The sequence below is a fragment of the Cryptomeria japonica genome, chromosome 9 (genome assembly GCF_030272615.1).
Source record: "Cryptomeria japonica chromosome 9, Sugi_1.0, whole genome shotgun sequence".
Taxonomy (NCBI): Eukaryota; Viridiplantae; Streptophyta; class Pinopsida; order Cupressales; family Cupressaceae; genus Cryptomeria; species Cryptomeria japonica.
The window spans coordinates 134834333-134847589 of record NC_081413.1 but is presented as its reverse complement, the minus strand read 5'-3'; the positions used below and the strand labels follow the sequence as shown (position 1 = coordinate 134847589).

General features: G+C 34.5%; 1 long non-coding RNA gene across 1 annotated transcript; it reads right to left on the bottom strand.

The window, feature by feature from the left end:
* Nucleotides 1–897: 897 nt before the first annotated feature.
* LOC131063262 (uncharacterized) lies at nucleotides 898–10913 on the bottom strand. Its single transcript, XR_009111029.2, has 2 exons — nucleotides 10708–10913; nucleotides 898–1398 (listed from the first exon to the last, which is right to left on the bottom strand). It is a non-coding gene; the product is annotated as an uncharacterized LOC131063262 (long non-coding RNA).
* Between the last annotated feature and the right edge of the window lie 2344 nt (nucleotides 10914–13257).

The following is a 13257-nucleotide window of genomic DNA, read 5'->3' as shown; positions in this document are numbered from 1 at the left end:
TCCTGTGCAACCATCGGTGGGCATTGTTTATTACCTTTGGACTATATCCAAAGAATCTCCCAGCCACCCTGCATTTCCTGTAGGAAAATTTTCCAAATTGAAAATCCTCAGATACAAACAAGAAACTGAACAAAAAGATTCCCAACATATAAGAATTTCAATAAATGTTTTTGTGGTATTTCCAACCCTAACGAATCCTGTTCACCCAATTTGAATTTTTTTTGTTGTGGCCCATTTCAGCCACCTTAAGCATTGGATTTCTTTAATACCCACGGTACATTTAGCGTGATTCTATTTCCATCACCTATCCTCTATAATTGTCTTTATTTCAGAAATGTTGATCCAAAGGGTCTTTATGCATGGCTAAATTGATGTTGCTTTGTCCTTGTGCTTTTGTATTTCCCAGCACCATAAGAACAAAAAATGCAGCAGTGTTGCTTCTCCAGTGTAGGACTAATCGCTTAGTCTTTGCCCAGTAAATAAGGTCACTGATGAGCCAGCACCAAATTCACCAAATTTGGATGTCCATATACATATGCTAAATTTTCGTGGATGTTAATCAGCTATAGGAGTAACACTTTGTATTTCTACCTCAACTATTCCTGTAATGTAGACTTGCATATATTTTATAAACCTATAAGTTCTCTTTTTCTTATTTCCCTGTACAAATTTACAAAAAATTCTGGCAAGCAAGTTGTGTGCTGAAGATATCTGCTAGAGGATGAGGAATTATCATCCCCAATTCTCAAGCACTATTAAAGTTTCCCTTCAAGGCTACTTTTCTTCTTCATGGCGTGTGTTCAATTTGTGACCTTAATTAATATCTGAACTCCAAGTTTCCCACTCTCAGCACATAAATATCTAACACCTTCAAATTTTCAGTAAAGACTAAACAGATGAAATAGAAAAATTGGGCGATCAGTGATCAAAGAATACAAAGAAACATCCAGTTATCTTGCAGTGCCAACTACCTTTGGACATCAGATAGCGATACAAAATTATTGGAAATTACATTTTATGAACCACTTTAGCTACTACCACTGGTTTTCCTTCTGGAAATGGTGCCAGGACAAAATATGCCTTTAATAACTAAGTTATCATGTATTTATGCAGACTCCAAATCAACCATTGAGTCTCAGAAAAATGCAAGCCATCAGAGATCCTATGTGGAACTTTTTAAATCAAAAGAAGAGAAATTGTGGAGGCTCAGATAAGTTGTGAAAAATGGAATATGTATAGCTGTCTCTTTATCACTAAGAATCCTTTTCAACTTTCTCTGAATTTTGTGACTGATGTATACTTGCAGCACTCTCCTTTGCTGCTTCCTCTTGCAATTTCTTAGACCAGTATTCCTCCAGTGGTGGTCCAAATATGCTTTTGCCAGAAAGTACACCAATCCTGTACAAGCATTCAAACAAGGTAACATAAGAGGGAATCATAGAAAGACTAAATTGAGATGACTTAAGAAGAGAAGAAAGCATATGAAGGAATGACCACCTCATTACAGCCAAGAACATGTAAAACAGGATCCAACTTAAGGTTCAATAGTGGTTTAAATAAATAAGAAAGAAGTGAAACAGAATAGAAACTGACTGCTTGTTTTAATTTCTAGATACAGTTTCTGAGGCCAGTTGTTGCGGGCTTAAGCTTGTTTTCAAAAATAAGTCGTAGGATGGGTAGTAACAGTTGCAAACCATACTATATATATATAAGATGAGCCAGTGCCCTGTTGGAAAGGATTGAACTAGTGTAATGTATGAATCTTCCAAGAACATTCCACACAAGGATAGTGAAGAGCGTGCAAACTTTTATCAGGGAACTGATGCTGAGCCTTGAGGCTTCTAATTTCACAAGGGCATGGTTGTAAGCTTGTGATAACTTTCGAAGTTCATGACATCTGAAATATTGAACAATAAGTAGATAGAACATAAAATGATTCTCTCAACACAGGCAAGAGGACTGATTTAAAATGTACACCTAAAATTGACCACTTCACACCATTCATAATTCCTCTTTATCAACTCACATCACTATATACTAATTAATTAATTAATTTAATTAGGATACTTTTCTCTACTCATCAATAAATAAATAAAAAAATCAACTAGTCACATGAATAACTAATAAATAAATGTCTTCATTTCAATCAATCTCCGCTGTCCATTTCCATCCTACATCTTCAAATCTTGATCATTCAACCTTTATGTTGCTCTAGAAGCTAGCTTTCTCTAGGAAATATATCCTCATCAATCTCAATCCTCCATCTTTTCATAAACCCTCATCCTCAATCAAATCATGGAGCTATGATTTGCAGTTACATGCTACTGAAATGCTGAAGGATCTTCATCCAGATTACATCAAATCAACATGCACATTGCTGCATATCACTTGGGATCTTGCACAACACGAGCAACCACGTCTAAATAAAATCTATTCAACAAAACAGTATAATGCTTAGTTTTCTTTAAACATTTGTTGTGTTTTTGCCCTCTTAGCTCAATTTGAGGTATTCTTGAGTTTGGAATGAGGATTTCCTAATTTGTATGTGTTTCCCTCTTGTTTTATTGCGCATTTATATATAGAAAATCTAATTTAAAGCCAAAAATTCTAAAGTAGAATTTCAAATGAGAAAATATATTGTTTATAGGAAAACAATAAATTCCCAGAAACAAGAATTAGGAAACATGACGGAAATGGAAATATGTATGTGTATGTATATATAATACCTCTTGTGAGTGTATATATATATATATAGAGAGAGAGAGAGAGAGAGAGAGAGAGAGAGAGAGAGAGAGAGAGAGAGAGAGAGAGAGATGTTTATCTGTTTCTTTTCATTTATTTTATGAGAACTGCAGAACCCATCAAGTACATTGTTTTCCCCATTATGAAGCCAACCTTGTTTTTACTCTATATGAAAAGGTCAATAGCAGAAGAACCAGAAGCACCTGTGTGTGTTATCACGAATGGCAGTTAGAATAAAAATCATTTAAATGAAGACAATATAAGTGATAAAAACAGTTAGCATTTGAGTTTGCCTGCCTAGTTCTTCACCATCACACATGGCTTGTCTGCATATATCATTCTGAATCCCTCTACAAATCCTATTTCCTTCAAAAAATGGCCTATCAGTTCTTGTGAAGCAAAAATATTAAACAAGAGAATGCCAACTCGTCCAATGCTGCTCACTCTGCTGCCAACTGTGTTGAATAAATTGTGGTCAGCACACTTATAAAAATGTCGTTGTAATTAAGGGTTTTCATTATGGAATAGATTTTTGGGAGAGACGACAACCATGAAACAGGGCCATTGCCATCGCACGGTTTCTCCCATTAAACTTTTATGGAAAAAATGGATTCCCCATTGGCAATGGCTGTTCATTGTTCCCAGTGGGTTGCAGGGTTAAAAACATAAAATGGAGGATATCCATCAAATTTCTGGTAACATAGATTCCCAGACAATGTGGTAAAATCTCCTTCTACCAATGGCTGCAGATTCAGTAGGCTGTGGCTTGATAACAAACAAAAAGCACTACATGAAAGCCTAAAGGGAAATCTAGTTGATCCCTCATTCTAGGGCCAGAATATAGTGTTTTTAGCCATATAAGTGATATAAATGGGTGAAAAGAAAGACTGAAGCAAGAAAATCAAAGGCTGAAGCATAGTTAGCCCTCTATGTCAAGGGCTTTATTGTGGCTGTCTTTGTCTGATCCAGCAAATACCAAGAGACCATGCATGGTGAGGGCAGAATCTTTACAAGACTCTCAGCCATAAAAATTCCAGGCCTCCTCAAAGGATACTCATCAAAGCAGTATCAATAATATCTACAAGATGGAAAAAATTGTTAACAGTTGCAATTCCTTCTTTTGACCCAGTTTAAGTCTGCTTTCACCATCAGAATTTTATAAATTGGTAACACCAGTTTTCATTGTCTATGGTACAGGTAAGATTAAATGCAAATTCATTAAAACAATTTCATGTAAGATTATGTTATAGACATTGGGACAATTTTACGGGCTAGCCTTTGCCCATTGACTAGTTCTTAATGATTCCAATAAAAAATGAATTTTTTTTTCAAAAGCATTCAAAACCGAGCAAAATTCCCTTATACCTATCTGAATATAACATCCTTCCGAAGTATTTGCCAAATTTTATAAGTTTAGCAGAATCAATTACTTGTTCATTTGTTCCAAAAACTGGGCATTAACTTTTTTAGCCTTTAAAGCTTCCCTCAGTTTCAATCTTGTCACGGCTCTTAATTTAGGTATTTCTACTAGAAAACCATTCTTTTACTGATAAATATCCAAATAGTTATTTCTTTTCAGCTCAATCTACAGCAATATGGCATGGATAGTAAATAAGATTTGCTATTGAAATACATGCCCAAATTAAGTATTAATTATAAATATGATATAATTTTCCGATGTAACAAGGATAAGAATCAAGAAAATGGGATTTTACTATTAGTCATCTGTGGACACTAACATATAGATTTTCTTTATATAGTTTTTGATAATGGAGAGTGGAAGCAGTACGAGGGTTTGCAGTGGAAAGCATGGAAGCAAACCTGCAGAAGGACATGGTGATAGAAAAGCTGTCACAGGTGAATGGGATGCAGTGTCAGTGGAGGATGATGATAATCCCGATCATTTTTTGAGGTTTTCTGCAGTGCAATAGGGAGAGCTCAGTCAATCTGGTGCTGAGTATTCTGCTGGTTTGCATTTTCTTCTTGAGACATTTCTGTTGCAGCAGGAAGGTCTGCCTGCAGATCAGTTGATTAATAGCAGTGTTCCACGGGCGTTGGGGATGGGGGGACGCGTTTCCAGGACGGGGGGACCAAGGGCCTAAGTTTGGGGACGGCGGGGGGATGGCAGCGGGGTGGTGGTGCTGATATAGTTATACATATACATATAGTACTTGAAAAACTAGTTTTGAAAAGATGTATGACAGTATTACACTATAAGAATTACATTTCAAATGAGACTATAGGAAATTTGAAATACTAAATCTAAATACCAAGATTTCTAAGTTGTGTTGTTATATGGAGCCTAATCAGACTCGGACGTTAGATTTTCCCTACTTCTATCGGCGCGGTTTCCCCCTATATTTTTCAACGGGGGTTTGGGGGCAGCGCCCCGCGAGGCCAAAAATACTTTTATTATTTTCTAAAGGCGTCGGGTGTTATTTTTCTATTGGCCCACATCCAATTAGAGTTACCCCTTAACCCTCAAAAAACTTAAAAAGTCACTTTATTTTTAAATTTTAATTTTAAACATTGCATACACGTGGGGGCGACAGGAGATGTCTGGGCGTCTCCCCGTCCCTTGAGAGACGTCTGCACGTCTGTCGAAGAACGGGGAGACGCCCAAACGTCTCCCAAGGAGACGTGGAGGCGTCTCCATGTCTCTTTGGGAGATGCCCAGACGTCTCCCAAGGAGACGTCTCCACATCTCCACGTCTCCCTAGGAGACGTCTTGGCGTCTTGGCGGCACTTGGGTGGCGGTGGCGGGACGGCGGGGCACGTCGCGTCCCCGAGACGTTTCTTACAGGGAGACGTGGCCAAAAAGGGAAAAGAGTTCTGAGGCTTGGTGGAAATGTAGAAGATTTTAGAGGACAAGGAAGATTGATGTCAGAGTAGGGAGGAGTGTTGGTTTCATCAGGAGTTCCCCTTGTAGCAGGAAGTGCTGATATGCCTGGACATTATTGCCTCTGTGATGCTGCAGACTGCAGAGTCTCCTTTATCAATGGAGTAAGGGGCTGGTTTCTGCTTAAGCCTGGGGTTGCTTCTTTCAGACAGCTTTTAAGGGTTTTCTGCTATAGTCTTCTTCTTGTTTTCTGTGCTTGTTGGCTTCTTTTTTAGTCGCCTGTGTTGATTTATTTGGGTATGATATCATTTCTGGGTTGGCTGGTTTTCTTTGGATAGTGGTATTTGTACTTTACCAGGATGGTTTAATGTTTTCTTGGTTTGATTTGGTGTAATCAATTTCTTTTGTTATGGGAGAGGACCCCAATTGATCTCTCTATAATTATAACAAAATTAATTAAGCAATTAATAAATTTAAAAAATAAAAATAAAACTTCTAAAGTGTAGTTTTAGACTGAATATAATCAAAAAATAAATACAAGCACTCATGACACCTAACGAAAGAGTACCTGAAAAATCCTCTACAATTTGCAAAGTATTAAACCTCATCCATTCTACACCTACACAAAACTTACCATAAAATTGATAGATAAAAGGACTAAATCATGATTATCACTCTATGCTTACATAAATTTTCATGCTTACAAGATTATATGATAAAGAGACCAACCATTCTAAATTTATGAAAAAACTCACCAACAGATTGAACAAGATGGGGATTATATCACATTTGTTGTTCTACATTACATGGTATCTCCCAAACAAGATTCGACAAAAAGGGGTCTCAATCATGTGGATACATTTACCATTATACACTAACTTAGAAACTTTACTACAAGAAAAAATATCATAATGAGCATAATTCACATTTATCATTTTACACTTACATCTCACCACAAGATTGAATGATAAAGGGATTAAATCATTTCTATTTTTCTATGTTTAGTGTTTACACTGATTAATCAATGAAGGGGCTAAATCACATTTACCATTATACACTTACATGGACACTCACTACAAGATTGAACATGATAAAGGGACTTAACTGATGAAAGGGTCATATCACATTTATCATCATACACTTACATAGATGCTGACCACAAGATTGAAGGAATGAGGGGACTTAATCATGTCTATCATTATTCACTTATTCAAAATCTAACCACAAGCCTAGACAATAAAGGGACTTAATCCCATCCATCACTCTTCATTTATGCAATATCTCACCACATGCCTAAACAGTAAGGGGGTTAAACCACATTTATCAGTATACATTGACATTCACCACAAGATTGATAAATAGGGGCCTTGATCAAGCCTCTCAACCAACATTTATACAGAATCTCAAAACAAGATAGAAGGATGAAGCAAGTAAATCACATTTATATCCCTACATGTGCACAAAATCTCACCACACAACAGAAAAATAAAGCTTAAAATACATCTGTCATTAAACACTTACAAAGAATCTTACCACAAGATGAAAGGATAAAGATAGTAAATCATATCCATTATATTGCACTGACAGAAAATCTCAATAGAATAATGAACAAGAAAGAGACTAAATTGTGTCTATAATTCCACATTTTAACAACAAGTCACCTCAAGATTGAACTATAATGGCACCGAATCACATTTATCCTTCTACACTTACACAAATTCCCACAAAATTAAACAATAAAGTGAATAGGTCACATCTATCATCCTGTAATTATAAAGAAACTCACCATAAGGTTGAACGATAAAGAGATTATATAATGTCTATCATTCCACACATGCACAAAATTTCACCACAAGATTGAATGATAAAAGGATTCAAATGCATTTACCATTCTACTCTATCAAAAAAAACACTCACCACAAGATTGAACAGTAAAGGTACTAAACCACATCTATTGTCCTTTAGTTGGAGAGAATCTCACAACAATATTGAAGGAGAAGGGGACTAAATCATGTCTATCATCCTACAACAATAAGATCTCACTACAAGATTGAACAGTAGAGGGACCATATCAAGCTTATTATACTACACAAAATCTCAGCACAAGATTAAACAATGAAGTAAATTTACAGTTGCAATGTTTTTCTTGGTTCAACTATGTAGTTTTATTAAGTTCCAAAATTTTGGGCAACATTATTAGATCCTATGTCACAAGGTCCATGTTCATATTTGAGTTTGACAAAGATAAAATTTGGATTAAGTTCAACAAAGATAAAATTTGAAAAGAAAAAAAAACCTTATTGATTTTGTCTAATATAAATTTGATTTTTAAAAAATGTAAGTAATAAATCCACATAATTGTCAAGATATATGAGCATTGATTAATAGATTTGAAATCTTTATAAAAAGATGCCACATTTACAAACCATGATCAATATATCAAATTCAAAGCATAAGAAACATATGAAATCATGAGTGTGAAAATGTTTTCTTTGTTAAAAAGTGACAATCAAGAGTCAAAGCTCTAAAACTTCAAAAAAGTTCCAAGTCATCAAAAGCACTTTGTTAAGTTGATGTAGTATCATCAACACTAGATGCACTAAGTTCATCATAAAAAAAGTCAAGTTCATTTGCAACTACTATGTCTTCTGGAATTTGCTGATTTGTTCATACAAAATTGTAAATCATTGCGGATGTAAACAAGATCTCCCAACTTTCTAGACAACAACTTGTTCCTATTTGTGGAATGAATGTGGTCAAAGCAACTCAAATCCCTCTCAAAAATTGAGGAACTTGCTCCTTGATTCAATATTCGAATAGCAAAGCGTTGTAATTCAAGGGTTTATGCTCCATAAAATATCCACAATCTATACCCAAGCACTTCAACTTGTGGCATATTATATTTGGCTGTTGATATTCCAAACAACCCTTCTGCCAATTTGTATTTCTGACACTGATCTCTAATTAGACTTGCAATTACTAGATTTGGTTCAACCCTCTTAATAGCTTCATAAAGCCCTGTCATAACTTCACAATCACTTTGTCTATCAATATGAAATAACTTAGGCTCCAAATAACAAGCTGCTGCATGTAAAGGAGTGTGCATCATTTTCCATCTAAAAACAATAGTATCCCATATCTCCACGTAGTTTGTTTCCACATTATTGAGTGCTTTTTTAACAATTTTTTACAACAATCCATGCTCTCATGAAGCATGCCAAGGCAAGGGATGTCACCAACCATACAAAGCACATCAATAACTGGTCCACATACTTTTAAAACCTTTGCTGCACTTTCCCAAAAATTGATATTTAAAATAAGCTCTTCTATGATCTTCCCTTTAGGACCTTTAGAAAGAGTGGAATTCTTCCATTCATTAGAACAAATAACAAATCTTGCAGCCATTTTCTCTTCAACTACTCTTTTCAAATTGATATAAAATGAAGCAAATCTTGTTTCACGAGGCTTCAACAACTCTCTAGATGCACGTTGTTTATAAAGATTCAACGTGAGATGGTGATTCCTAATAAAATTTGCAATTGCTCTTCCTCTATGAATCGTTTCATGTATCCATGGGAATTTAGCTAAGTCATGAAGCAACAAATCTAAACAATGGGCCGCACAAGGGCTCCAATATATTTGTGGGTACTTCTCTATTATTAGCTTCCTGGCTTCCACACAATTTGTTGCACTACCAGTTACCACTTGAACCACATTTTCCAGCCCTACTTCAAGAATGGCATCCTTTGATACTTTAAATATATACTTTGAAGTTTTTTTATGTTTCAAGGTGTCAATCATCTTCAAGAACACAACACCTCTAGGACAAGCCACCAAAACATTATTCAATGGTTTATGACGTGTATTTGACCACCCATCACACAATATAGTGCAACTGGTTACCCTCCACAAGGCTTTGACCCCAGCTAATTTCTTAACCATCCTATCTTTTGACCTTTGTAAAAGAGTTGTTCTAAAATCCCTTGAAGAGGGAGGTGCGTACCCTTCACCAAACTCTGCAACTTTTTGAATTGCATTTTGAAAATGTGGATTTTGAGCTACATTGAATGGAATGCCACTTGACTAAAACAAATCAGCTATTGCATCATCTACATCATGTTTTTCAATTGTTTTGCTCCCTGTTCCACCTATTGTGTCCTTGAGCGTACTGGAAGAGGAAGACACAGAAGATGTCATGAATGTAGACACATCCTCATCAATTCTCCGTTTCTTTCGTATCAATTTCATCCTTTCTACAATAAAAAAAGATTGGTCTTTTTTTAAAGCAGCTGTAATCTTTAGAGTCATTTTGTCACATGCAAGAACACCTCCTCCTCAACCCCCTGAGATGCCAAATAAGTGGTCCATTATCCTTGTTAAACTTCCAATAAAAAGACATTGACATAATACATAAAATCGCAACTTCAATCTATACTTATGCAAAATTTCATGTGAGATCAAACTGTTAAAGAAATAAAATCACAACTTCAATCTATACTCATGAAAAATTTCACAAGGTTGAACGATACAGAGACTAAATCAAGATTATAGTTCTACACATGATTAAACAACAAAGGAGCTATATCAAGCCTGTCATTTTAAATTTACACTGAATCTAACAAGAGATTGAATAACAAAAAAATCTAACTTATATGTATCATACTGCATTTTCACAGAATCACGATAAAGAATCTAAATCACATCTATCATCCTACCCTTGCACAGAATCACATTTATCATTAATCATGTACAACATATTTGTCCATACAAGTCAACAAAGGCAGCTTTATCAAGTGACCCTGGGCTATTCAATAGAAAAAAATTGAAATTATTAAATATAATCTGTACTTAAGATTTCATAGAACTCAAGTCAATAAAATTTACAGCTAGCAATGGCTTCCTCAAATCGAAAATTAGATAAAAAAAAAACAGCAGGTATTTCCTCTGATCTTCATTTCGTAGAGTAGCTAGAAAAAAATAGGTATAATTTCTCATCACAAATTCCGCCTAGGGTACGCATTCAATACATACACATGAAATAAATATAGAAGAAATTTTTATTTAATATGCACATAAACGATACCTAACTATTACTGGTAAAACTTTTGAAAGGGTCTGTGACTTACACAACTGCCGCTGCGACCATTGGAAAGGATAGCCAGCTTCTCCTCCTGCTCCACATCCTCGCCAAAACAGAGCTTAAACTGTGTATAGTTTATTTTTTCAGCTTCAATTCAATATATTTAAAAAAAATTAAAATTGAAAACCTTAGGGGAAGAGCATCCGTCATAGCTAATTTCGGGCATCCACATATCTTAAACGGTACATTGGATTTTGATTTATTTTTTAGTTGTCTTTGTATGTGACTTAACTGCTTATAACTATTGATCTGGCTTATGGGTAGTAACGATGCACTAACTAAAGATGTTCGCTAACTAAAGATGTTCGATAAACGTCAACTCAAAATCGCTAGTACTTGTTGACAAATGTCCCAATAGTGATGTACAAATGTTCCAATAGTGGTGCACACATGGACCAATTATGAACAAAAAATTACAAAAAATGATCAGCTATTGGTACAAAACAAATTTATTAATGGTGTTTTCACTATGACGGCTATTGGGGGTCAACATGACAATAAGGTGATGGTTATTGGAACTATGTTATCTATTGGTGTTCTTCCTACTAGGGTTTAATATGTATTTAAAATTTTCAAGGGCTTTTTAAGCACTATAAGGGAAGATAAAACACTCACCACCACCTCTACATAAAATTAAATAAATGTTAATGTATCAGTGTAAATTGATCTTAGACTTGGATTAATCAGGGGTCGTATAAACTAGCTTATATATTAATATTATATATATAAAATATGTTGAGAGATATCCTTCTCAAGGCGCCTATTTTTATAAGGATATATTTCGACGTAATATATATATATATATATATATATATATATATATATATATATATATATATATATATATATATATATATATATATATATATATATATATATATATATATATATATAAGCTAGTAGTAGTTGTGGCGCAACATGGAAACCATTAAATAAGTTAATACATGATTATAGTATTGTATTTTTAAATATAGTTATATTAATATATAATATTATTAATATAATCATTATAATTATATCCCTAACCATAATTTCAGTTAGGGTTTGGGGTTAGCATCAAGATTATAATTTGGGTTTAGGGTTAAGGTTAGTATTAGGGATAGGTTTTGGGCTATGGTTAGGTTTAAGTTTTAGGGGTAGCATTAGGGTTATGGTTATGATTAGGGCTAAATATTATTTCTAAGGTTAGGGTTATAATTAGGGTAAGGGTTATGATTATGATTAGAGTTAGGGTTTATGGTTATGATAAGGATTATGATTACAAAAGAAGATGGAGCAACAAATGATAAAGACAAGAGCTTCAACTTAAAATGATATTTACTCTCCCACTTTCGCAAGGGTTGAGATGAAATAGTGAAATGGAATGGACAGAAGGATATATATTAAAGGAAAGAAGCTCAAACATCCCACCACTTACAGAAGTTCAAATCAAATGCTTTACCATGTCTTACGAGCCGTTACACTTAACCCCACCATTTCAATTATAATTGGAATGCCAAGCAATTTTGTAACTATCCGAAATTCCAACCATTTCTTTTTTATTTCATAGATGTGTTAACACTATATAGAATGTCTCTCGGCGTAAAGATTTTTCTCTTGTTTTCTAATTCTAACCCTCGTGGAGACCTAGATTCATTACATGATTTCTATGTAAACAATACAAAAATTTCACGAGTATGTTTTTTTGTGAAAATTGCATCTTACATATTACACAATCTAAATTTTAATGAATGTCATATTCTATTATATTAATAGTCGAAACTGATTTTGATACAAAATAAATATCTCACTCTTTCTATTAAATCAGAAGCCTGTTTACTTCAACACCCTATTTCTAGAGTACACCTTCTATTGATTTTCAAAAGTCGTATGACATGACCACGCCATTATATTTTGTAAAACTCCTATTCACCACTACAAGTGATCAAATCATTATCACAATGCCTGCATCGTCACTAAGAGAGGAAGAGCATCAATAGCCGTGCATGTTCCAATAACTATGCACTCCTTGTGCATCCAAACCCCCCAGTTACTAACTTTAAAGGAACCAAAAAAATGATAGCTAAAAGCTCATTAATCAATTTCACATATATCAATAACCACTCACTTTTTATCTTTTTTGGACCATAATTGACCCATTTGTATACGACTGCTCAAACATTTGTGCATGACAACTGGGACATTTGTCCATAAGTATTGACAATTTTAAGTGCATGGTTATTGGGGCATATTTATGTAGGTATAGGCAACACTTTGAATTGTGTACTTTTTGACACTTGCATGCATAAAGGATCACACAATGTGCATCGTTACCACCGAGAAGTCAGAACAATAGCTATAAGCAGTTAAGTTGCATATCAAAACAACCAAGAAAAATCGCCCAAATCTGATATACCATTTAAGATCTGTGAGTGCACGAAGTTAAATATAACGACTACTGATACACTTCCTCCTGATGAATATGATTATATATTCTGTTGTAAAAAAAAAATGTGAGAAGATATACATCTTCAAATTCAATGATTAAGACAATAAT